Source organism: Ornithorhynchus anatinus, chromosome X1, assembly GCF_004115215.2.
Source record: "Ornithorhynchus anatinus isolate Pmale09 chromosome X1, mOrnAna1.pri.v4, whole genome shotgun sequence".
Lineage (NCBI taxonomy): Eukaryota > Metazoa > Chordata > Mammalia > Monotremata > Ornithorhynchidae > Ornithorhynchus > Ornithorhynchus anatinus.
Window position 1 is genome coordinate 82,592,382 of NC_041749.1, and position 24,931 is coordinate 82,617,312.

General features: G+C 46.3%; 1 protein-coding gene and 1 non-coding gene across 7 annotated transcripts in view; one reads left to right on the top strand and one right to left on the bottom strand.

The window, feature by feature from the left end:
• OSGIN1 (oxidative stress induced growth inhibitor 1) overlaps window positions 1–24,931 on the top strand; it is a 335,667-nt gene that overhangs the window by 83,226 nt on the left and 227,510 nt on the right. The window lies entirely within an intron of this gene.
• On the bottom strand, window positions 16,649–16,786 carry LOC114807127. The gene has a single exon (XR_003755180.1). It is a non-coding gene; the product is annotated as a small nucleolar RNA SNORA7 (small nucleolar RNA).

Consider the following 24,931-nt stretch of genomic DNA (forward strand, 5'->3'; position numbering starts at 1 on the left):
GCAAAGGGGGGCTTAGTCTGGGAGGGACTCTTGGAGGAGGTGTGCCTTCAAAAGGGCTTCGAAGGGGGGAAGAATGATTATTTGGCGGGTTATAGGAGGGAGGCCGTTCCGGGCCAGAGGTAGGACGTGGGCCAGGGGTCGGCAGCGAGACAGGCGAGATCTAGGCGCTGTGAGAAGGTTGGCACCAGAGGAGCAGAGTGTGTGGGCTGGGAGGAGGAGGAGAGAAGGGACTCCACCATTTGTCTGCTCTGTGACCTTGGACAAGTCACTTCACTTCTCTGTGCCTCAGTTCCCTCATCTGTAAAATAAGTACTAAGTCTTTGGGACCTGAACTGTGTCCAACCTGATAAGCTTTTATCTACCCCAGTGCTCGGTGCAGTACCTGGCACATAGTAAGAGCTTAACAGATACCATAAAAAAATCTGTATTACTAGTAGCTGCCCTTAAGATGCTGTGCTCTGCCAACTTCTATTTGGTAGTTCATTGCAAAGCATTCCGGCGTGATAAGCACAGCTCGCCCGAAGTTGAGGATTGCCACAGAGTAGATTTCTTTTTTATTTTTTGGTCTGAATTACCCTGTGGAGTTGTCTACATGGAGCAATCAACCAGATAATTACCCCATCTTCCTATTCACTTGGACTTTACTGACCCAGTTTGTGTTTCCGTTTAGATGTCCCCATCCATAGATACCACAATCGAAGGCGGAAGTTTTAGGGGAGTGTGGGTGTAGCTGAAAAGACCAATGATTGACCCATCCATTCCATACTCTGTCACGCTGATGTGTTTGCCACGTCTATTGTTTTCTGGTGTGCCTGTTGATATCCCAATCTTCCTGAAGCCTTTGATCGGGGAGGGCAACCCTCCTCCCAGTTGCCGGGTCTGTGCGCTACTGTCATTTGCTGCAGTCTCCTGCTGTACCATATTATTTGCAATCGTCCCTCACTGTATATTTAACGTGTTTAAAAATTAGGGCTTGTGTAAGCCCCATTTCAGTTCACCACGCAGCCCCTTCCACGTCCCACCCAGCCAAACTACGTTCCAGTAATCATTGCCTTGGTGCTGGTAGGCTGGCTGTGTTCCAGGCCCTTGTGGTCAGTGATTCTGCCTTCCTTTGTGTGTTGTAATTGAACCCAGGCTAGGGGAGTCCGTCCTGGGTCAGTTCTTCTCAAAAGATCGAAAAGCACTGGACCAGGTGAACTTTGAAAGTGGCTTTCAGCTGTAAAATCTTAGCACAACACTGACTCGCCGAAGAAACCTCTCTGCCCATTCACGCTATTGCCTTGTCGGTCCGTGGCCCGACAGACAATCATACCATCGGTGCCCATTAAAGGGTGGCTTAGCTCGTAAACACGGGAATCATGAGTAGTCGCCTGCTCCTGCCTGAGTCACTTTTCTGGGATGAACATCAAAGATAAAGAAGTTTGGAAGGCAACTGACAGCCACCTTGATAAGCGTTTCTTGTTTGTACTGCCTGACTGGCTGCCAAATACTTATGTGATGAAAAGATGTTCTTCAGAGGCTTCTGAAACAAACTCTCGCTTTCGCAGGAAGCTTCTTCACATTTACTGGGAAGCCAGCGTGGCTGCCCCAGCATCCCGAAGTTTGAGAGGGCTCATCCTCTGTGGGAAGAGGTCCCAATCAATGGTGTCTATTGGGCAAGCCTAGGTGGAGCACTGTACAAAACGTTTGGGAAAGTGCAGTGAAAGTGGAAGACCCATCCCCTGCCCTCAAGGAGCTTCCAATTTAGATGGCATTATTATTCCAATGGCATGATTTATAAATAGTAGGAGTAGGAGGGAGGGAAAACAAAGCTAGAACTGGTTGTATTCATTCATTCAATCGGGTTTGAGTGCTTACTGTGTGTAGTGCACTGTACTAAGTACAATAGAAGAATAAACAGACATTCCCTGCCCACAACGAGTTTGTAGTCCAGAGGGTTGTAGTAGGAGTTTGAAAAGATGAATGTGTGGGTCACTGGTATTTATTGAGTGCTTACTAGGTGCAGAGTACCGTATTAAGCGCTTGGGAGAATACATTAAAAAACAAGTGGTGTAGTTCAATCAATATATGGATATAAGTTCTAAGGATGGGTTAGGATGGCCTAGTGGGAAGAGCATCGACCTGGGAATTAGAGGACCTGGGTTCTAATGAGGGGAAGCAGCGTGGCTCAGTGGAAAGAGCCTGGGCTTCGGAGTCAGAGGTCATGGGTTCGACTCCCGGGTCTGCCACTTGTCAGCTGTGTGACTGTGGGTGTCACTTAACTTCTCTGTGCCTCAGTTCCCTCATCTGTAAAATGGGGATTAACTGTGAGCCTCACGTGGGACAACCTGATTACCCTGTATCTACCCCAGCTCTTAGAACAGTGCTCTGCACATAGTAAGCACTTAACAAATACCAACATTACATTATTATTATGGCTCTGCCACTTGTCTGCTGCGTGTGACCTTGGGCAAGTCACTTCTCAGGGTCTGATTCCTCATATGTAAAAGAGGGATTAAATCCTACATCCTCCTATGCAGATTGTGAGCCCAGTATGGGTCAGGGACTGTGCCCATACTGATTATCTTGGAAATACCCCAGTGCTTGGATCAATGCATGGCACAGAGTAACCACTTAACAAGTACCATAGTTTTTATCATAACCATAAGCACTAAGGCTGATGGTTGGATTGATATGACTGAGAAGGAGGAGGTTAATCTGGAAGTGCCTCCTGGAAGAGGGGGATTTTCACTTTCCTCCTTTGGTTTAGTGGATTTGGGATGGGAGAAGGTATGAGGGAGTAGTCCAAAAGTGGAACGGTAAAGTGGTGATCTGGAGCAGATCTGGTCTGGGGAGTGGTCAGTGAAGGCAGGGATTGTCTCTCTCTATTGCTGAATTGTACACAGTAAGTGCTCAATAAATACGATTGAATGAATATGGAAGGAGAAGACATATGAGGGAGAGTCTTAAAGCTGATGGTTAAAGATTCCAGCTTGACTGGGAGGGAAGTGAGTGAAGCAGGGGTATTAGCTTTTGGGTTTGAGTGTGGAGGTGAAACTGGGGAGGGGTGGATCATAAAAGGGAGTGGGATATTGGGATTGGGGCTTTGAGAGGACCAGGGAGGAAAAGACGGGGAGAAGGAGGAAAAAAAGGAGTTCGAGGGATGGGGAAGGAGTTAGAAGGGGGAAAGGGAGCTAGAGAAGAGGTAAGGGAATGAAGTTGGTGCCTTTTGAGGAATGAAGAGGCACGCTAAATGACGTTACAGACCGATGACCTGCTCAATGGGCTGTAGCATAGCCTGAAGAGGGGACGGACCGGTAACCACAAGGCCAGTTAGTAATCAAAGCAGGAAATGAAGGGAAGGTGAACCATGGTGGGGTTCATTTGTGTGGAGAGGAAGGGACAGATCCAGGAAATATTGTAGAGGACAAAGTGGCAGAATTAAGTGGCAGACTGAATTTGAGAGCTGAAAGGTAATGATGAGCTGAAGGTGATAACAAGTGGACTTCTAATGCTTGTAGATCGGTATGCTTGTAGATCGGTGGTGCTGTCTACGGTGACGAAAAAGTTAGAAAGGAGGAAATGGTTTAAGAGGGAAGATGTTTAATTTTATCCGTGTTGAAACTGAGATGTGGTGCTTGGCACATAATAAGTGCTTAACAAATACCATCATTAGTATTATTATGTCTTGGAGGCAAAAAGCTTAGTACAATGCTCTGCACACAGTAATCAATAAGAATTATGGCACATGTGCCAAGCACTGTATTGAGCACTGGAGTTAGATACAAGCTAACCGGGTTGGACGCAATCCATGTCCCACATGGGGCTCACAGTCTAATTAGGAGGAAATAGGAGTTAAGCCCCATTTTACAGATGAGGAAATGGAGGCACAGAGAAGTTTAAGTGGCTGGCCCAAGGGTACACAGCAGACAAGTGACTCCCAGGTGTGCTCTTTCCACTAGGCCACACCGCTTCTCAGTAAGCGCTCAGTAAATTCCATTGATTGATTGGAGAGGAAATGCAAGATTGTAGAGCAGAAATGAGTTTGGGGCTAGTGATGTAGATCTGGGATCGACATCGGACCCATAATCACTCTCCCCACCTTCAAAACCTTATTAAAAGCACATCTCTTCCCAGAAATCTTCCCCGACTAAGCCCTCATCTCCTCTCCTCCCACTCCCTGCTGTGTCACCCTTGCACTTGGATTTGCACCCTTTACTCACCCCACCCTCAGCACCACAGCCCTTATGTACTGCACACAGTAAGCGCTCAGGAAATGCCATTGATTGATCTCGGTGTCGGTCACGCGGAGGTGGTACCTGAAACCGTACGAACAGATGAGCTCCCCAAAAGAGTGAGTGATAGCGACAAGAGCAGGGCACCCAGAACAGAGCCTTGTGGGGCACCTACTGTTGGGGATTGAGAAGTCTAAGAAAAGCCAGCGGGGGAGACTGAGAAGGAACAGTCAGAGAGGCAGGAAGAGAATCAGGAAAGCACCATGTTAGCAAAACCATGGTTAGATAGTGTTTCATTCATTCATTCATTCAGTAGTATTTTTTGAGTGCTCACTATGTGCGGAGCACTGTACTAAGCGCTTGGAATGGACAATTCGGCAACAGATAGAGACAATCCCTGCCCAATATCGAGGAGACGGCGGTGGTCATTAGTGTCAAAGGTTATTGAGAGGTTAAGAGGGATTAGGATATAGTAGCGCCCATTAGACTTGGCTAAGCGGAGGTTCTTGGTGACTATGTTGCTTCATGGGAGTGAAGGGGGTGGAAATCAGATTGCAAAGGGCCAAGAAAGCTGGTGGAGAAGAATGATAACACTTATGATATTTGGTAAGGGCTCACTATGTGTTAAGCACTAGAGTCGATGTAAGATACTCAAGTCAGACACAGTCCCTGTCCCACGTGGGCTCACCAGAATAAGGTGGAAGCAGCGTGACCTAGGAGAAAAGATCAAAGTCCTGGGAGTCAGAGGACCCGAGTTCTAATAATAATAATGGTGGTATATGTTAAACGCTTACTATGTGCAAAGCACTGTTCTAAGCGCTGGGGGGATACAAGGTGATCAGGTTGTCCCACGTGGGGCTCACAGTTTTAATCCCCATTTTCCAGTTGAGGTAACTGAGGCACAGAGAAGTTAAGTGACTTGACCAAAGTCACACAGCTGACAAGAGGCAGAGCCGGGATTAGAATCCATGACCTTCTGACTCCCAAGCCCAGGCTCTTTCCACTGAGCCACGCTGCTTCTCTACCAGTTGTCTGCTGGGTGATCTTGGGCAAGTCACTGCCACTTGTCAGCTGTGTGACTGTGGGCAAGTCACTTAACTTCTCTGCCCTCAGTTCCCTCATCTGTAAAATGGGGATTAACTGTGAGCCTCACGTGGGACAACCTGATTACCCTGTATCTACCCCAGTGCTTAGAACAGTGCTCTGCACATAGTAAGTGCTTAACAAATACCAACATTATTATTATTATTATTTCTGGGCCTCGGTTTCCTCATCTGTAAAATGTTCTCCCTCCTTGACTGAGGTCCCCATGTGAGACCTGATTATCTTGTATCTACCCCAGTGTTCTGTACAGTGCTTGGCACATAGTAAGCACTTAGCAATAGACACAATTATTATTATTTAAGAGGGAGGGAGTACAGGTAAGGAATTCCCATTTTACAGATGAGGAAACTGAGGCCCAGAGAAGTGAAGTGATTGCACAGGGTCAAACAGCAGGAAAGCGTTGGAGCTGGGATTAGAACCCAAGTCCCCAGGCTCCTAGGTCTGTGCTTTTTCCTCTGGGCCATGCTGAAGTGACAGTAGTGAATGTATACAGTGGATTAACAGAGTTTGGACAAAACGGGAACTAAGGACTATGGATTTACCTCTACGACCCAGAATGTTCCTGGCATGACTCTGGAAGCTCTCAGAATATACCGGAAGCATTGAGTCTCTCCTCCTTCCCCTCCTCTTCACAGCCGCCATTAAGGGAACACAATACTGAATTTTGCTGAGGGACCTATGTGGAACTTTCCAACTGCTCATTTCTCCACCAACTGTTGCCAAGATCTTCTTTTGAAATGTGGTGTCGGAGAAGGCTTTCGCGAATGCCATGGACTGCCCGAAAGACAAATAGATTTCGGAGCAAATTAAACCGAAGTGATCTTTGGAAGGCCACATGACTCAACTTAGATTAGCATATTTTGGACTCATAATCAGGAGGACTCATTCTCTGGAGAAGACACTGATGCTAGGAAAAGTCCAGGGAAAACATGGACGAGGCACACCAGCAGCTAGATGGGTAGAGACCATAACAACGATAACCGAAGAACCGTTAGGCTAGATAGATAGGTTGTCTATCAACTTCTGCACGAAAAAAGACCTCCTCACTCTTGGCTTCAAAACTGTCCATCACCTTGCCCCCGCCTACCTCACCTCCCTTCTCTCCTTCTACTGCCCACCCTGTAGGCTCCACTCCTCTTCTGCTCCCCTCTTCACTGTCCTCCGTTCACGCCTATCCCGCCGTCGACCCTGGCCCACGTCCTCCCGCTGTCCTGGAATGCCCTCCCTCCTCACCTCCACCAAACTAACTCTCTTCCCCTCTTCAGAGCCCTACTGAGAGCTCACCTCCTCCAGGAGGCCTTCCCAGACTGAGCCCCCCCTTTCCCTCTCCTCCCCTCCCCTCTCCCCTCCCCCCCTCTGCTATTTCCCCTTCCCCTCCTCTCAGCACTGTGCTCATTTGTATATATTATTTATTACCCTATTTATTTTGTTAATGAGGTGTATATCTCCTCTATTTTATTTATCTTGATGATGTTGTCTTGTTTTGTTTTGTTCTGTTTCGCTTTGCTGTCTGTCTCCCCCGTTTAGACTGTGAGCCCGTCATTGGGCAGGGATTGTCCCTGTTACCGAATTGTACATTCCAAGCGCTTAGTGCGGTGCTCTGCACATAGTAAGTGCTCAATAAATACTATTGGATGAATGAAAGAATGAGTTAAAAGGTTGCGGATTATGGCAGAGGACAGGACGTTCTGGAGAAAGTATATCCATGGAGTCGCTAGGAATCGGAAACAACTCGCCGGCACTTGATAATAATAATGTTGCCAAGAAACCTCAAGTACTTCATAGACCTGGCCTCATTCATACACTGTCCCTATGAGCTTGGTGGCCAGATGGTGATGGTGATACGACAGATCCCCAAGAAGTTCGATCATTGGTCTTGATCTTCAGTAGGTGGAGGAATAGCCATTGGATGGAATCTAGGGGATGGGATGGAGATATCAACTTAACTCGGGCAGTTGTGAGGACCCAAAGGAAGGAGAGGCTGCTGGTGAAGCTCTCAGTAAATATAAAGTACTGTGTAAATTTTTTTATGGTCTTTGTTAAGGGCTTACTGTAGTAAGCACTGGGGAAGATTCAAGGTAATCAGGTTGGACACAGTCCATGTCCCACATGGGAGGGGCTCACAGTCAATCCCCATTTTACAGATGAGGTGACTGAGGCACAGTGAAGTGACTTGCCCAAGGTCTCACAGCAGGCAAGTGGCGGAGCCGGGACAAGAATCCAGGTCCTTCTGACTCCCAGGCCGGTACTCTATCCACAGGGCCACGCTGCTTCTCTAAATGTAAGTGTAAATGCCATTTAGTAGTGATCTCATCTGATTTCCTGCTCTGTGAAATGGGCTTAATGATACTGTACACCTCGGACATTCCAGGGGATCTGTAGCCTGAAAGAGTGCTTGCTGAGTAGCTTGAGATTATGAAATAAAGGAATCCTCAAAACCACCAAGTATTGTTTGCATTCACGTTAACGAATTTAGTATAGCAAGGAAACAAACGTTTTATTATCCATATAACCCTACCTAGGAAGATTCCCCCAGTTGTTTGGGCAAGGCAGTTTCCGTCTTCCAAAGATACGCTTCCCTTCTCAGCTTCTTGTTAAAATGTGCTGGATTCAAACGTTCCACGACGACAACGCCGAGAGCCAATGACCACAGTGTCCATATTAAATCAACAGCAACCCCAAATTTAGTCTGAGGTAAACACTGCTGCAAGGAGCTCATTATAGAAGCACCAAAAAAGTTTTCTTTTGAGGGGAACTGAAATCGTCAAGACATTTAATATTCAATCTTGGACCATTTGGGATGCCTTCCCGGGAGCTGAGGGTTTTTGCCCATGCTTTCTTTTCGTTTCATCTTATATCAAAGCTGCCCACAGCTTAACCGTTGAGAATGGACTACTTAAAGACCAGCTGTCTGTGCTTAACTTCTATGATCAGACAGATTAAATTGAAGAACATATGCTGGTAAAGTAGAGTAAGGTGGCGCCTCAAATAATACAGAGGAGGAAAACTAGCATTAAAATGTATCTTCTTTCAAGTCAAACTTCTAATCTTGTGTCATTGAGAGATCAAAAAATTGGAAGTTGTGAGGTCCACTTTTAGCCTTATTTTCTCTCTAAGTTTCCTTAATGTGGGCCTCTAGAAGATTTAGAGGAAAATCAGAATTTCTGTGGTTACTGAAATAATATGGGGGATGGCGGCAGGGAATGATCGTTCGCTTTTATTTCCTTGGCATTCGGGCACCGGGAGGCAGAGATGTGATCCCAGGTAACAGTTGGTTCCTTGGGAACCTGTAACGAGAAAGAGATTCATTTTTTTGGTATGCCTATCTGCCTGTTTGTCTGGAAAGTCAAATGTGATTGGGACCTGAACTTTACTACCATGCAGTTTTGAAGTTAGATGCACACATCTTCACAGGGATTCATGGGACAGGGGCACATGGTAACAGCAGACTTGAGCCATGTGCGAGGTGAATAGAGATAGAGCTCTTTGTTGGACCATGGCTAGTACTCTTATTTGCTGTTGACGAAGTTAATCGCCGCAAAACGAGCAAAGCACCATCAACCCCATGAAGATCCCCGTGACGTGGCAAAAGGGATAGGGAGGCTTCTCGCAGTGTGTCTCGTGGAATACGGAGCAAGTTAAGGAAGATGTGTGAAAAGGGATGGAGTGCCGAGGCCGAAAAGTAAGGCAACGTGGACCGAAACCGAACCCCGGGCTTCTCCGCAGGCTTGAAGCGGCATGGCCTAGGGGAAGGAGCGTGGTCCTGGCAGTCAGAGGCCCCGGGTTCTAATCCCAGCTCCGTCACTTGTCTTCCGTGTGACCTTGGGTAAGTCACTTAAATTCTCGGTGCCTCAGTTTCCTCATTGGTAGAATGGGGATTAAATCCTCCTCCCTCTGATTTAGACTGTGAGCCCCATGTGGGACAGGGATTGTGTCCCCCTTGATTATCTTGTGTCTACCCAGCCTGGCACAGTGTAAGTGCTTAACAAGTACCATAATTTTTACTGAGGGGTACATGAACGCATAATAGTCTCATCAGTCACACACAGAGCTATTAAAAATCTCATCATAAGCAGCATTGTCTTTGAACCCAGAGGGCAGATATGCATACATCGATTGCTCAGCACAGTAAGTGCTCAATAAATGCTGTTAAATGATTGTTTGATCCACATGACGTTGTCCCGTCCGTCTGTCATTTTATGGCTGTATGGGGCACACGGTTTGCAAACTATGCCTGCCTCGTACATACGAGATCCAGTCAGTCATTCATTGATCCGAGTCACCCACTGAGTGACTTTCTATTTATTTATTTATTTATTAATTTGTTAAGCATTTACTATGTGCGAGACACTTTGCTAAGCTCTGGTGAAAATACAAGATAATCAGATTGGATGCAGTCCATGTCCCACGTGGGGCTCACAGTCTTAATCCCCATTTTGCAGATGAAGTAACTGAAGCAAAGAGGAAGTGAAATGACTTGCCCAAGGTCACACAGCAGGCAAGTTGTGGAGCCCAGGATTGGAACTCAGGTCTTCCTGACTCCCAGGCCCATGCTCTATCCACTAGGCTGTGCTGCTTCTTAATTTGGTTTGGTTTGCATTTTTCTGTTTTTATTTGATAGTTTTTGTATAGTATGAGAATCTTGTCATGAAATTACTGGACAAAGGTTGGAGGTTATTAAGTCCTAAAGCTCACTTCCCTGATCCGGCAATGGAAAGAAGATACATAGTCAGCCGTGTGAGCTGAGGCCAGATGATCTTCTTGGAGCAGGAGACAAGCAAAAGACAGAGGAGAAGGGGAAGGGGATCGTGACATAAAAATATACAAAGCCACAGTAAAATGGAGAGCAATAGTGGGCTAGAGAGAGGGACAAAAACAGTCCTTTGCCTTCATCCCCCACCAAACATCCCTCACATCACAGTGTTGGAGCACATGTAAATATATATGTGAGCATGAATGAGTTCGTGGTGCCTTTGTGGGTGTGAGGGAGTGTGTGTTTGTATGAAAGAGAGAATGTCTTTGAACTCGAGAGTCTGAGGAGATAAGCATAAGACAAGATGAGGGATAAAGAGAAATGGTCAGGGAATGTAAAGAGAAGGGAAATTAAGAAAAAAGGAAGCCCGCTGAGAGACAGGGAGAGAGGTGATAAGCTATAAAACATGACTGAGGAACAAGTTATTCCGCTAGAACCGTAAGAAAACGTGGTCAATTGTAATTCGTGAGATATTAGCTTGCTGTGTGATTCGTCTGCTTGCAACCTACCTTCTCTTCTCTGCACATAAATTTATTAATCATACTGAGTGCTTACCATGTGCAGAGCACTGTACTAAGCGCTTGGGGGAGTATAGTATAACGGAGTGGGTAGGCTCGTTTCCTGTCCACATTAAGCTTACATTCTAGCCGAGGAGACAGATGTCAATATAAATAAATTATGGTTATGCTCCTAAGTGCTGTGGGGCTGAGGTTGGGGTAAATAAAGCATGCAAACCCAAGCACGAGGGTGACCAAAAGGGAGTGGGAGAAGAGAAAATGAGGGCTTAGTTGGGAAAGGCCTCTTGGAGGAGATGTGCTTTAGTCAGGCTTTGAAGGTGGGAAGGGTGATCATCTGTTGGATATGAAGGAGGAGGGAGTTCTAGGCCAGAGGCAGGATCTGGGCGAGGGGTCGGCAGCAAGGTAGACACGATCAAGAAACAGTGAATAGGTTGGCACTAGAGACATTAAATTTACTGTTTTCTACCTCTCCTAACCACCTACCCACCTCCTCCTATCTACCTACCCACCTCCTCTTAACCACCCTTTACTTTTTTCCACCTACCCATTCTCTCTCCCTTACCAGTCCATTCTGTCCAAAGTTTTTTTGTCCTTATTTCTGGATGATTTCTCCCGTGATACTTTTTCTAGTTTTCTCTTTCTAAGTGATGTCCTGTCATTCTATTCTCCCACATATTTCCTGTGTTGTCCGGTATCTTCTCCTTTTTTTTTAAAAAAAAAAAAGGCTCTTCTCTCTTCTTGCAATTTCCTGCTTTGTTTTTGTCTCTTCTTTTCTGGGTTTTTTTTTCCCCCTCCCTCCTATTTTTCTCAACTGACTTTTTTTTTTGCCTCCTATTCCCCCTTCCCGTCCTGTTCATCTCCTCCTCCTCTCATTGTTTTCTTCCCCTCTCCTCCTTTATCACCACTCTCTTTTTTCTCTCTTTAGAGGACAGGGGAACTGGCTCAGTGATAAACACCACCAAGATATGCAGTGCAGCTTGAAGCACTTGAGATCCTGGACAGATACCACCGCAGCCCTCTGCCCTAACACGCATAGGTTGGGAGGATTTTGAAGCCCTGTTCTCTGGGCTGAGTGGAGTCATTTTAGGCCTTGAAAGACTTGGCCTCTTAGAGATGTTGATGTTAATGATTATTTTTCAAGAAGAGAACTTTGGCAGACCTATTTATTTAAAATGGGAACGAACAGAGGACTTTGGCTTCCAACTGAGACTGGGAGCTTCATGTTGATGCCAGTGGCTATTCTCATTGAGTAAGACTTCAGAATCGGGCATGGTGTAATGATAAATAAGTCTTTATGGAATAAGATCTCAGAGAATCTCAGATTCATTCCCTTTCTTGGAGGGTCTAGGGGAAAAAAAAAAGGACTAAGGAATGCATGAGGGAAATCCGGCACTATTTATTTTATTTCAAAGTCATGGGAGCGAGTGCATTAATACCTAATGGATGGATGGATAGATTAAGGAAGCAGAAGGAAATAGCCCACTGTATGCAGGTCAGATTTCACATCTCATCCAGGTTTGGGGCTTTTAAAGATAACAGACCATGATATATATGTTTAATCTCAGTTAAAGTGTATATTGAATGGTTAGCAGCCTTGTGGAACAGCTACCCATGATTCCTTTAGTACCATTCATTCATACATTCATGGCTGAAGTAAAGAAGGAGTCAGTAAAGTAACTTTCTGCAAACTTGCAACCAAGCATGACTATTTACCAGCCTGACAATACTGGCTCTAAGGTCTAAGTTGGGCAGGGATTGTCTCTCTCTCTTGCCGAATTGTACATTCCAAGCGCTTAGTACAGTGCTCTGCACACAGTAAGTGCTCAATAAATACGATCAAATGAATCCCGGAGAGTGGGAGGTATCTCTCCTGTGTCCCTCAGTTGATTCCGAGCCAACTTTTAGGTTCCCTAGTGCTGAGGAAATTAATGGAATTCACCGTTCCCTTTACAGTCGGACACGTGCTTTCCTTTCCTTATGGAGAGGAGCCAGGGACACCCGCAATCGATCGATGGCATTTCTTGAGAGCTTACCGTGTGCAGAGCACTGTACTAAGTGCTTAGGAGAGCACAATACAACAAAATTGGTAATCTCATTCCCTGCCCACAAGGAGTTTTACAGTCTGGGGGGACAGACGTTAACATAAATTACAGATAGGGGAAATGGCAGACCATAAAGGATATGGACATAAGTGCTGTGGGTCTGAAGGTGGGGCGAAAGCTTGTTCTCTAGACCATAAGCTCATTGCGGGCAGGGAATGTGTCTGTTTATTGTTATATTGTACTCTCCCAAACGCTCAGTACAGTGCTCTGCAAACAGTAAATGCTCAATAAATACAATTGAAAGAAATAAAGAAAAATGCTTGAAAGGTACAGATCCAGGTGCCCAGGCAAGGCAGAAGGCAGAGGGAGAATCTGTTTGGGGTTATTTTGGGACAGTATTACAGCTAGGTAAAGGGGATCCCAAGGTAACAGCAGTGTGTGAAGTAGGAAAAGAAAACCTATTAGAAATGGGATCTGTTACCCCCCACTCATGCCCTGTAGAGAGGCACAGAGGTTAATGCAGTGACTCAAATAACTGAGCAACATTTAGAGTAGAGGAAACCTCAGTGTTCTTAGCGGGGTGTGGCTGGCAAATCACTTTCGTTTGCAGGTTAATTTTAGGAAGACGTGCCTTTTGCCAGTGTTCTTACTGGCATATAGTTTATGGAAGGATTTATTTTAAACCCTGTGGTACAAAGGGAGCTGTGCCATTAGACACTTGGGTGGTTCGGCAGGAGCTTACGAAGCTTCTGGAATTTAAGAAAGCTCAAGCTTTGCTAAGCCCGGTGACCGCTACTGCCTCTTTTCAACTGCTGCTGCAAGTCCAATAGTTTTGCTGGTGCCCTTGTCTCTCCCCTGCCCATGCCCCCCAGCAACTCACACCTGCCTGCCCGTGCTTGTGGGGAGTTATGGTGCAAAACGGGCCTGGAAGTCAGAGGACCTGGGCTCTAATGGATGGATGGATAGATTAAGGAAGCAGAAGGAAAGAGCCCACTGTATGCAGGTCAGATTTCACATCTCGTCCCGGTTTGGGGCTTTTAAAGATAACAGACCATGGTATATGTGGTCTGCCACTTGCTTGCAGTGTGACCTTGGACAAGTCACTTCTCTGGGCTTCAGTTTCCTCAACTGTAAATTGGGGATTCGATAACTCTTCTCCCTCCACTTAGACTGGGAGCCCCATGTGGGACAGGGACTGTGTCTGACCGGATTAATTTGTATCCACTCCAACGCTTAGAACAGAGCTTGATATAGTAAGCACTTATCAAATACCGTAGTACTATTGAGGATCATTATTTCAAGATATTTTCATGTACATATATATCTGTAATTACATGTGCAGCAAGACACCGAGAAAGCGTTAAAGTTTTCGCCTGTCTGAGACATAAGCAGATAGCATAGACCTTGGGAATTTGGGCTAGGGAAGCGTAAAGGAAGAGCAGCAGCGTGCCTATTAAGCAGCGTGGCCTAGTGGAAAGAACACGGGCCTGGGAGTCAGGGGACATGGGTTCTAATCCTGGCTCTGTCCTGTGCGACTTTGGGGAAGTCACTTAACTTCTCAGTGCCTCAGTTTTCTCATCTGTAAAATGGGAGTGGAATACCTGTTCTCCCTCCCCCTTAGACTGTTATCCCCGTGTGGGACAGGGACTGTGCCCAATCTGATTATCTTGTATCTATTCATTCATCCCGTCGTATTTATTGCGCGCTTACTGTGTGCAAAGCACTGTACTAAGCAACTGGGAGAGTACATTATAACGACAGACACATTCTTTGCCCGCAACGAGCGTCCCAGCACTTAGCACAATGCTGGGCACATAGTAAGTGTTTATATATATCATATATATTGTAGTTATTATGAATAATACGATTAATAGAAATGATAAGAAAAAATTTCCAAACAAGTCAGCCAGGAAAGCATTCTTCCTTAGGATTCTTTAGCACGGTGTTAAAAAAAAAAAAGTCATTAAGAATTGTTCTTGCCCTTTACTAGTCAAGCTGATTGGTATGATGCTGCTGCTGATGATTATAGTGTTATGAAGTAGATGATGATCATGATGAACACGATGTTGTTGGGTGGTGGTCTAGAGCAAGGTAGAGAAGGGCTGTTATGCCAAAATTGGAAAATAAATGACTGGAAAAGCTTTTAAATGAGTGCATGTTCAATTTGACAGCCTCTTGAGGAAATGGAACTTGAAACACTGATTATGAAAATGTATAATAACTTCTCTTGTTATGCAGAGGGAGCTTTGTAGTTGGTTTGGTGCCTCAAAGCAATAGTCATTTTACAGAGAGGTAAACTGAGGCAGAGGGAAGATGAATCAAAGATCACATGGCAAGTCAATTGCAGAGCCAGGGATTACCGACTCCTTGCTCCTTAATCAGTAGACAACACTTCTTATTTTGATTATTAGTAAGCAAGCTCCTTTGGATCCTGGCTTGGCTGGCGTCACAGTTTTTATGGATTTATTTAACTCATTAGTAAAGGGCCTATTAGAGGGCAGCTAAGTCCTGTATGATTAATGCCAGAAGAAAAAAAACAGGCAACATGACCCAGATAAACAACCAGAAAAGTTACCAGAATTTAAGTAGGGAAATAAGCCTGGGGTCACTGAAAACCCTGCCCCTCCATCCCCCACCCATCCACACAGATTATTACAGAGTAGCAGAGAGAGTCAGGGAGTCCCAGCCAAATATCCGAGGAGAGAGCTTCATCAGTGGGTCAAAAGCCCGGTATCTGACATCAATGGAGCAGTGTGGCCCAGTGGATAGAGCATGGGCCTGGGAGTCAGAAGGACCTGAGTTCTAATCTTGCCTTTACCTCCTGTCTGCTGTGACCTTGGGCAAGTCACTTCATTTCTCTGGGCCCCAGTTCCCTCATCTGTAAAATGGAGATTGTTAATATTGTTATTAGTAATAAGTGTGGTGTTTATTAATAATGATAATAATAATGGTGTTTGTTAAGCGCTTACTATGTGCCGAGCACTGTTCTAAGCACTGGGATAGATACAAGGCTATCAGATTGTCCCCCGTGGGGCTCACGGTCTTAATCCCCATTTTACAGATGAGATAACTGAGGCCCAGAGGAGTGAAGTGACTTGGCCAAAGTCACACAGCTGACAAGTGGCAGAGCTGGGATTAGAACCCACGACCTCTGACTCCCAAGCCCGGGCTCTTTCCCCTAAGCCACGCTGTGAGCCTCATGTGGGTCAGGGACTGTGTTCAACTTGATTATCTTGTATCTACCCCAGTGCTTAGAACAGTGCCCGACACATAGTAAGCGCTTAGCAAATGCCATAAAAAGACATCAGCCCGTGACTGTCAATGTTGTTCCAGCAGCAAGCACTTCTAATTCTAAGTGTATTTGAATTGTAGAGCTAAGGCCAGCAGTGAGAGCTGTTTCCGCTGCAGAGAAGAGTCTGTGTGCTTTGTCAACTGGGAGTGTTTTCCCTGCTTCCGTGGGTGTAGATTCTAGACATTACCTCTTGTTTCAAGTCACAGTAATATCACCTCAGATTTGAGGCAATGTGATCCATCCTAAAGATCTGGACTCCTGATTTCTAATATTGTTTCTGCCACCGTGACTGTGTCTGGAAGGGTCTAGAATTTTTTAAAACTAGGACTTTCTTGTAGGAGACTTCAGTTTGGGTTCAAAGCTGAGTCCGGCAAACTGAAGGTGACCGTATTTTCTGGAGCCAAATAGGGGGCTGAGAATTAGGCCCCTAGGGGTGAAGCCAAAAAAGCAGGGAAGGAAGACTCGAGAGAGAGAGAGAGAGAGGGGAAGGGACGTCTCGTCTTGACTTTTGCCGTCGAGTTGTTTCTGACCCATAGCGACACCGCGGACACATCTCTCCCAGAACGCCCCGCTGTCCATCTGCAATCATTCCAGTAGTGGATCCATAGAGTTTTCTTGGTAAAGATATGGAAGTGGTTTACCACTGCCGCCTTCCACGCAGTAAACGCGAGTCTTCGCTCTCTACCCTCTCCCATGCCGCTGCTGCCCAGCGTGGGTGAGTTTTGACTTGTAACGGATGGCCTTCCACTCGCTAGCCACTGCCCAAGCTAGGAATGGAATGGGTAGGCCTCTGCTCGGCTCTCCCTCCCATAGCCGAGACTGGTAGAATACTGGAAACTCTCCAGGTGCGTCCCCGAGGGGGACGGAGGGGAGGTAGAGAGTAAGAAATGGAAAGAGAGAGAAGAAATCGACTGAAAGATACCTAGAGGGGAATAAAGAAGAGAGAGGCAGAGAAAGAAGGAAAGCGATAGAGAAGTAAAGGTAAAAGGATGATGGGGCAGAGAGGGAAAGAGACACAAAATGAGAACTAGACAAAAAGTGCAAGAGAAGCAGAGAGTACGAGGAAAGAGAGTCACACGAGGAGGTAAAGAGACAAAGAGAGGTGATGACCTCCCTCCAGCCTGGAATTCCCTCCCCCTTCATATCTGACAGACCACCTCTCTCCCCCTCTTCAAAGCCTTACTAAAATGATATCTCCTCCAGAAAGCCTTCCCTGACTAATCAGCCACCTCCTCACCTTAGTTCCCCTCCCTTCTGCATCTAATAATAATAATAATGTTGGTATTTGTTAAGCGCTTACTATGTGCAGAGCACTGTTCTAAGCGCTGGGGTAGATACAGGGTAATCAGATTGTCCCACGCGAGGCTCACAATCTTAATGCCCATTTTACGGATGAAGTAACTGAGGCCCAGAGAAGTTAAGTGACTTGCCCACAGTCACACAGCTGACAAGCGGCATCCGGGATTCGAACCCATGACCTCTAACTCCCAAGCCTGGGCGCTTGCCACTGAGCCACGCTGCTTCTCCAAACTATGTGCAGAGAACCGTTCTAAGCTCTGGGGTAGATACAGGGTAATCAGGTTGTCCCACGTGAGGCTCACAGTCTTAATCCCCATTTTACAGATGAGGGAACTGAGGCCCAGAGAAGTGAAGTGACTTGCCCACAGTCACACAGCTGACAAGTGGCAGAACCAGTATTCAAACCCATGACCTCTGACTCCCAAGCCCGGGCTCTTTCTACTGAGCCACACTGTTCTCTGTATATAGGGTTGGGCGAGGGGGATGCTAGCCTGTTCTCAGCAGCCCACCGGAAGGGGTGACAGATAATCACATTCCCACAGTGCTCTGCACACGGTAAGCTCTCACTCAAGACCACTGATTGATTGATTCCCAAAGCTCAGCTGTTCTTCATGGAGCCCCAGAAACCTACAGAAAATGGTGTTGTAGGAATTAGAACAGCTGTGATGGAAGCCAAAAAGGATAAAGATGAAGGGAAGGCGCTCTCCCCTGTTCCTTTGCTACCCATCAGGAGAAGCAGTATGGCATACCGGATAGAGCACGGGCCTGGGAGTCAGAAAGTCATGGGCTCTAATCCCAGCTCCGCCACTTGTCAGCTGTGTGACTCTGGGCAAGTCACTTAACTTCTCTGTGCCTCAGTTACCTCATCTGTAAAATGGGGGTCAACTGTGAGCCTCACGTGGGACAACCTGATTACCCTGTATTTACCCCAGCGCTTAGACAGTGCTCTGCACATAGTAAGCACTTAACAAATACCAACATTATTGTTCTCTGTGCCTCAGTTACCTCATCGGTAAAATGGGGATTGAGATTGTGAGCCCCACGTGGGCCTGGGACTGCATCCAACCCGATTTGCTTGTATCGACCCCAGCGCTTAGTACGGTGCCTGGCACATAGTAAGCACTTAACAAATACCGTAATAATTATCACGTTTCCGCCTTCCACCAGGTTGAAAAAGAAGACCTTTAAGGTGTCCCTCTGGCCATTTCCAGGTAGTGGCTGAGGCAACCGAGATTTGTGCTCTTCCTGTCTAATGTGGGATGGGTGGGGCACTCCCACCTCAAACCCTGACATCAGCGTTCAGGGGAGGTGGGGGGAAGGGACACTATACCTACTCGGTATGAGCATATATATGCATACGTACATGCATACACATACGGTATGTTCAAGAGCTGTTAGGTTGGCAGGCACATTCCCTGCCCAAAACAGTCTAGAGGGGGAGACGGACAGACATTAATATAAATAAGTAATCTATAATATATAATTTAAAGACATCTACGTAAGTGCTGTAGGGTTTAAGGTGGGATGAATATCTACTGCACAAAGGTCCAAAGCGCATAGATGATGCAGAAGGGAGAGGGAGCTAGAGAAAAGAGGGCTTAATCGGGGAAGGCCTCTTGGAGGGGATGTGATTTTAATAATGTTTTAAAGGTGGGAGAGTGGTGGTCTGACATATATGGAGGCGGAGGGAGTTCCGGGCTATGGGGAGGATGGGAGAAAGGCGCGGGGGAGGCGAGATCGACTGGGGAACGGTGAGGAATCTGGCGCTAGAGGGGCGGAATCTGCAGCCTGGGCTGTAGTAGGAGATCAGTGAGGTGAGGTAGGATGGGGCGAGTTGATTGAGTGCTTTAAAGCTAATGATAAGGAGTTTCTGTTAGATGTGGAGGTGGATGGCTGACCACTGGAGGTTCTTGAGGAGTGGGAAGACATGTACTGAACTCTTTTTTAGAAAAATGATCCATGCAACAGAGTGAAATACGGACTGGAATGGGGAGAGACGAGAGGCAAGGAAGGTCAGCAAAGAGGTAAATGCAGTAGTCAAGGTGGGTTAGGATAAGGGCTTGACTTGAGCTCATGGGGGACAGGAATGTGTCTGTGGTTACTGGGTGTACTCTCCCAAGGGCTTAGTACAGTGCTTGGCACACAGTAAGTACTCAATAAATATGAATGAATCAATGCAGTAGCAGCTTGGATGGAGCTGAAAGGGCAGATTTTAGCAATGTTGTGAAGGTAGAACCCACAGGAATCGGCGACAGATCGAAGAGTTGGAATGAGAGAGATGAGTTGAGGACTTCACAAAGTTTATGGGCCTGTGAGATAGGGAGGAAAGTGGTATTTTCTACGGTGACGGGAAAGACGAGAGAGGTCAGGGCTTGGGTGGAAATATAAGGAGTTCAGTTTTGGACCTGTTCAGTTTGAGGTGTCGTCAGGACATCCAGGCAGAGATGACCTGAAGGCAGGAGGAAATGCGAGACTGCAGAGGAGGAGAGCGGTTAGGGCTGGAGAGGTAAATTTGGAAATTTGGGAAGCTTAGGAATAGAGATGATCCACGTAAGAATGGTAGGTGAAGCTATGGGAACAAATGAGGTCTCCAAGAGAGTGAGTGTAGGTAGAGAATAGAAGGGGACCTAGAACTGAGTTTTGAGGGACCCACATGCTCAGCCAACAAAAGAAATTGAGAAAGAATGGTCAGAGAGATAGGAGGAGAACCAAAAGAGGACAGTGTCAGTGAAGCCGAGATTGGGTATAGTTTCCTGGAGAAGGGATGGTCTGCAGTGTCAAAGGCAGCTGAGCGGTCTAGGAGGATTAGGAAAGAGTCCTCCTAGAAGAAGAAGGTCACTGGTTACCTTTGAGAGGGCTGTTTCCATGGAGCGAAGCGGGTGGAAGCCAGATCGGAGGGGATCAAGGAGAGAATTGGAGGAGAAGAAGTGAAGGCGGTGGGTGTAAACAACTCTCTCAAGAATGGTAGGAGGGAAATGGAGTGATAACTGGAAGGAACCATGGGGTCAAGGGAGGGTTTTTTTAGGATTGGGGATACTGAGTGTGTTGGAAAGCAGTGGAGAAGAAGCCTTTAGAGTGTGAACTCTTGAAGATGGCAGTCAAAGAGGGAAGAAGGAAGGGGGCAAATGTTTTAAAAAGGTATGAAGGGATGGGGTCAGAAGCATAGTTGAGTTAGAGAGGAGGTGAGAGATCACTCTTTGAGTTACTGCAGGGAATATAGGGAGAATCGAGGATGGGGGATTGGAGAGGATCAGGGGAGATTTGGGGGAGATCACGCCTGATGGTTTCAATTTTGTTGATGAAGTATGTGGCCAGGCCATTAGGGGAAAGGGATGGTGGGAGGGTGGGGGGAGTCGGGGGGTACAGGAGGTTTGAGGAGGGAGTTAAATTTCTGGAACATCTGGCAGGGGCAGTGGGTTTGGGAGATAATTAGGAAGGAGAAGTATTGTTGATCACATCTACCAACTCTATTGCATCATACTTTCCCACGCACTTAATACAGTGCTCTGCACACAGTAAGTGCACAAATATGGCCTAGTGGATAGAGCACAGGCCTGGGAGTCAGAAGGACCTGGGTTCTAATCCCGGCTCCACTACTTATCTGCTGTGGGACCTTGGATGGGTCACTTCATTTCTCTGTGCCTCAATTATCTGTAAAATGGAGATTAAGACTGTAAGCCCCATGTGTGGGACAGGGACGGTGTCCCACCCGATTTACTTGTTTCCACCCCAGCAGTCAGTACAGTGCTTAACAAATACCACAATTACTATTATTATTATCATCATCATTACTATTATCATTATTATTAATTGAGTGAAACATCCAGTAATTGCAGTCTCTCTCCCAGCATGCTCTCGTTGCCCCCTACCATGGCCAACCGAACTGTCTGCCTCTGACATGCTCTGTATGCAATGAGCCAGGCATAAAAGCTAGACTGTGAGCTCGTTGTGGGTAGGGAATGTGTCTACCAACTCTGTTGTACCGTACTCTCCCAAGTGCTTAGTACAGTGCTCTGCACACAGAGAGAGCACAATAAGTACCATTGATTGATAACAATAATAATTATGTTACTTGTTAAGCGCTTACTATATGCCAAGCACTGTTTTAAGCACTGGTGTGGATAGAAGCAAATCAGGTCGGACACAGTCCCTGTCCCACATGGAGCTCACAGTCCAAGTTGGAGGGAGAACAGGTTTGGAATCCTCATTTTGCAGTCGAGAAAGCCGAGGCACAGAGAAATTAAGGAACTTGCCCAAAGCCACACAGCATGCACCCGCATAGCCGGGATTAGAACCCAGGTCCTCTGGCGCCCAGGCCAGGGCTTTTTCCTTTAGGTCACTCTGCTTCCCTAAAATGATTCTTTCTGGGATGTCAAGAGGGCAGATACACTGAATGGATGCTATGGGGGAGTGAAGATTTTGGAAGGACTGTCAGAGATCAAAGCTTGAAGCTCATTTCAATCACAGGGTGTAAAATTGGATTGTTACACCCCAAAATGTTTGCGTACAAGAAACACTAAGGAATGAAACTCCAGTATTAGGTGGCATATTCACGTTACTTTGAATGGGTTAAAGAATGTATGGTTGCACGTCAGCTTTTGCTACATATATTTTTAAATACGAAAAAAAATTGGTTGAGCTGAATCCATGCTGCTGCAGTGTTATCCTCATTATCTTACTTTCTTTTAAAAACGGGCAGTCTCGAGTAAAATTTTGCCACATTTACATTCTTTCTCCTTGAGGTCCCGTGGACCATCCAAATCCAAGTTGTCAGATTTTTCTGACAACTCAGGCCTTGTTAAGCCATCTCACAACCTTTGTTCTGGATACCTAAACCCTTTTGATCTGAGTCCTCTGTTCTCCAAAGCTAAATGTGACTCTTGAGAACAATCAATGTAACTTTTTATTTTTCTCCCAATTTTCCACTTGTCAGCATTGGAAGTGCATCAGAGAGAGCTGCATGCTGAGCGTTTGAACGGCTCCATCCACCCATTTCATTTTTAGCCAAATTGGGCTTGGGAGGCAGGTGGGGGGTTTAGCCAAAGTGCTCAGAATAAGAACTCTCAATAAGGAGGCTCTCGGATGCTCATTAATCCAGAGTATTTTACTGTAAATCGAAGAATGGCCCAATCTTGGCCACCCGTGACTCTTTTAAAGCCAAATTTCAGCTCTCTGGTCAACAAAAGAAACATTTAGAAATTCAGATGGAAGGGCAGCTGCCTTGCCATTTCTCCAAGGCGGCCCTTTGTGAAAAGTAGATTTGAATTTGTTTCGGGGATGCATCTTCAACTGAGGTTTTCCTTGCAAATGTAATGCTTCCTGCCAAGCACATGGACTTTTCCCAGCTTTATTCCTCTGTTACTTTCCATTGAAGGTACATTTGATTGTACTGGTCTCTATCCACTTCTTTCCCCTCAGTATGCCTCAGTATCACTTGGATGAAGTACTTGTTGTTCACTGTATGGCCAGTGACCCTGTGAAAGAGATTGGAAAAGCTGGCATGGCCTAGTGGGTAGAGCACGGCCCGGGAGTCAGAAGGACCTGAGTTCTAAGCCCGGCTCGGCCACTTGTCTGCTGGGTGACCTTGGGCAAGTCACTTAATTTCTCTGGGCCTCAGGTACCTCCTCTGTAAAATGGGGATTAAGACCGTGAGCTCCGTGTGGGACAGGGACTGTGTCCAACCTGGTTGTCTTGGATAATGATAACGATGATGGCATTTAAGTGCTTACTATGTGCCAGGCACTGTTCTAAGCGCTGGGCTAGATACAAAGTCATCAGGTTGTCCCACCTGGAGCTCACAGGCTTAATCCCCATTTTCCAGATGAGGGAACTGAAGCACAGAGAAGTTAAGCATCTTGCTCAAGGTCACACAGCAGACAAGTGGCGGAGCCAGGATTAGAACCCGTGTCCTCTGACTCCCAAGCCCCTGCTCTTTCCACTAAGCCACACTGTTTCTCGTATCTACCCCAGCGCTTAGTATAGAACTTGGCATATAGTAAATGCTTAACAAGTATCATTTAAAATAAAGTGAATTGGCAGATTGTGATCTGGGCCCTTGGAGTTGTGCCCATCCTATAAATTCCTGTGAGCGTGGAGGGTGAGGGAGGGGTCCAGAAACTCCCCAGTTAGCAGGATGGTTGAGGATCGAACACCGATCAATCAGTGGTATTTATTGAGCGCTTACTGGTCACAGAGCCCTGGACTAAGCATGTGGGAGAGTACAGTTCAAAAGAGCCACGATCCTTGCCCACATCAGCCTGAAACTACTGGTGTCCCTGACCGTGTCTCCCGATCTGGACTGGAAGCTCACTGTGGGCAGGGAACGGGTCTGTTTATTGTTGCGGTGTGCTCTCCCAAGTGCTTAGTACGGTGCTCTGCATATGGAAAGCGCTCAAAAAATATGACTGAATGAAAGAATAGGTGGGCCATCGGGCTATCCTGCTTAGTACTCCTGCCTGCCCAGCCGCTCCACATGCCTTTGGCTTGGTCATTGATGACCGTGTCAGCTCCCGCCCGTTTCCACCACCGCTTCTGGGTCTACGTCCAGGCGAACAGATCACCATGGGAAGCCCAGGATGGCCCTACGTGACTTCAGGAGGGTTCCAGTCAGTCAGTCAATCGTATTCACTGAGCGCTTCCCGTGTGCGGAGCAGATCAGACACCGTGACACCCTGGACTATAAGCTAGTTGTGGGCAGGGAATGTGTCTGTTATAGTGTTACATTGTACTCTCCCAAGTGGTTAGTACAGTGCTCTGCACACAGTAAGAGCTCAATAAATACGATTGACTCACCGATTGACCCTTTGTCCCACATGGGGCTCACAGTCTAAGAAACATCATTTATGTTGTGGGCAGGGAATTTCATTCAATAGTATCTATTGAGCGCTTACTATGTGCAGAGCACTGAACTAAGTGCTTGGAATGTATACATCGGTAACAGATAGAGACAGTCCCTGCCCTTTGATGGGCTTACAGTCTAATCGGGGGAGACGGACAGACAAGAACAATGGCAATAAATAGAATCAAGAATAAATAGAATCAAGAATGTGACTACCAATTCGGTTGTCCTCTCCCAAGTGCTTAGAAAAGTGCTCAGCACACAGTAAGCGCTCAGTAAATACTATTATTGTTGATAATGATGACGTATACCTGCTCCCAACAGCTTAAAGGATGGGGTGGAGGGAGTTGGTTTCTCCTCTACAACTCCCAGAGGTGCCTGGCTGCTCCCATGGGAGCCTTGGTTGGGGAAATTTTACCATCGTTATTGTATTTTATCTGTTTGCCTAGTGCCTGATATAATCCCTACATCTTTTCTCTGAAGCATCTGGAAGTTATTCCGCCTGCAGGATTCGCTTTCCAAAAGCAAATCTCCTGCAACTATTTTGAGAGAATTACCATTACTCCCATGTGCCTGTAAAGATTTTTCTCCACTGATTTGGTTCCATTTATTTAGGCCTTGTATTCCCTCTTCTGAAAGTCACATTCATCCTTTTTGTGTCCATCTTGGTTAGGTGTCAATTACTAGGTACGAGCCCAATACCCTTGCTGTTTTTTCCACCTTGTTACAACATGCTTTGTCTCTTCTTAGTGCAGCATCTCTGTCTGTAAAGCTATGTAATGAAAGAGGCTCTTGAAGTGGTTTCTATTTAGAGAGAGAGAGAGAGAGAGAACTTTGCATTTCAGCCTATTTATGGCACTTCCTTAACTTC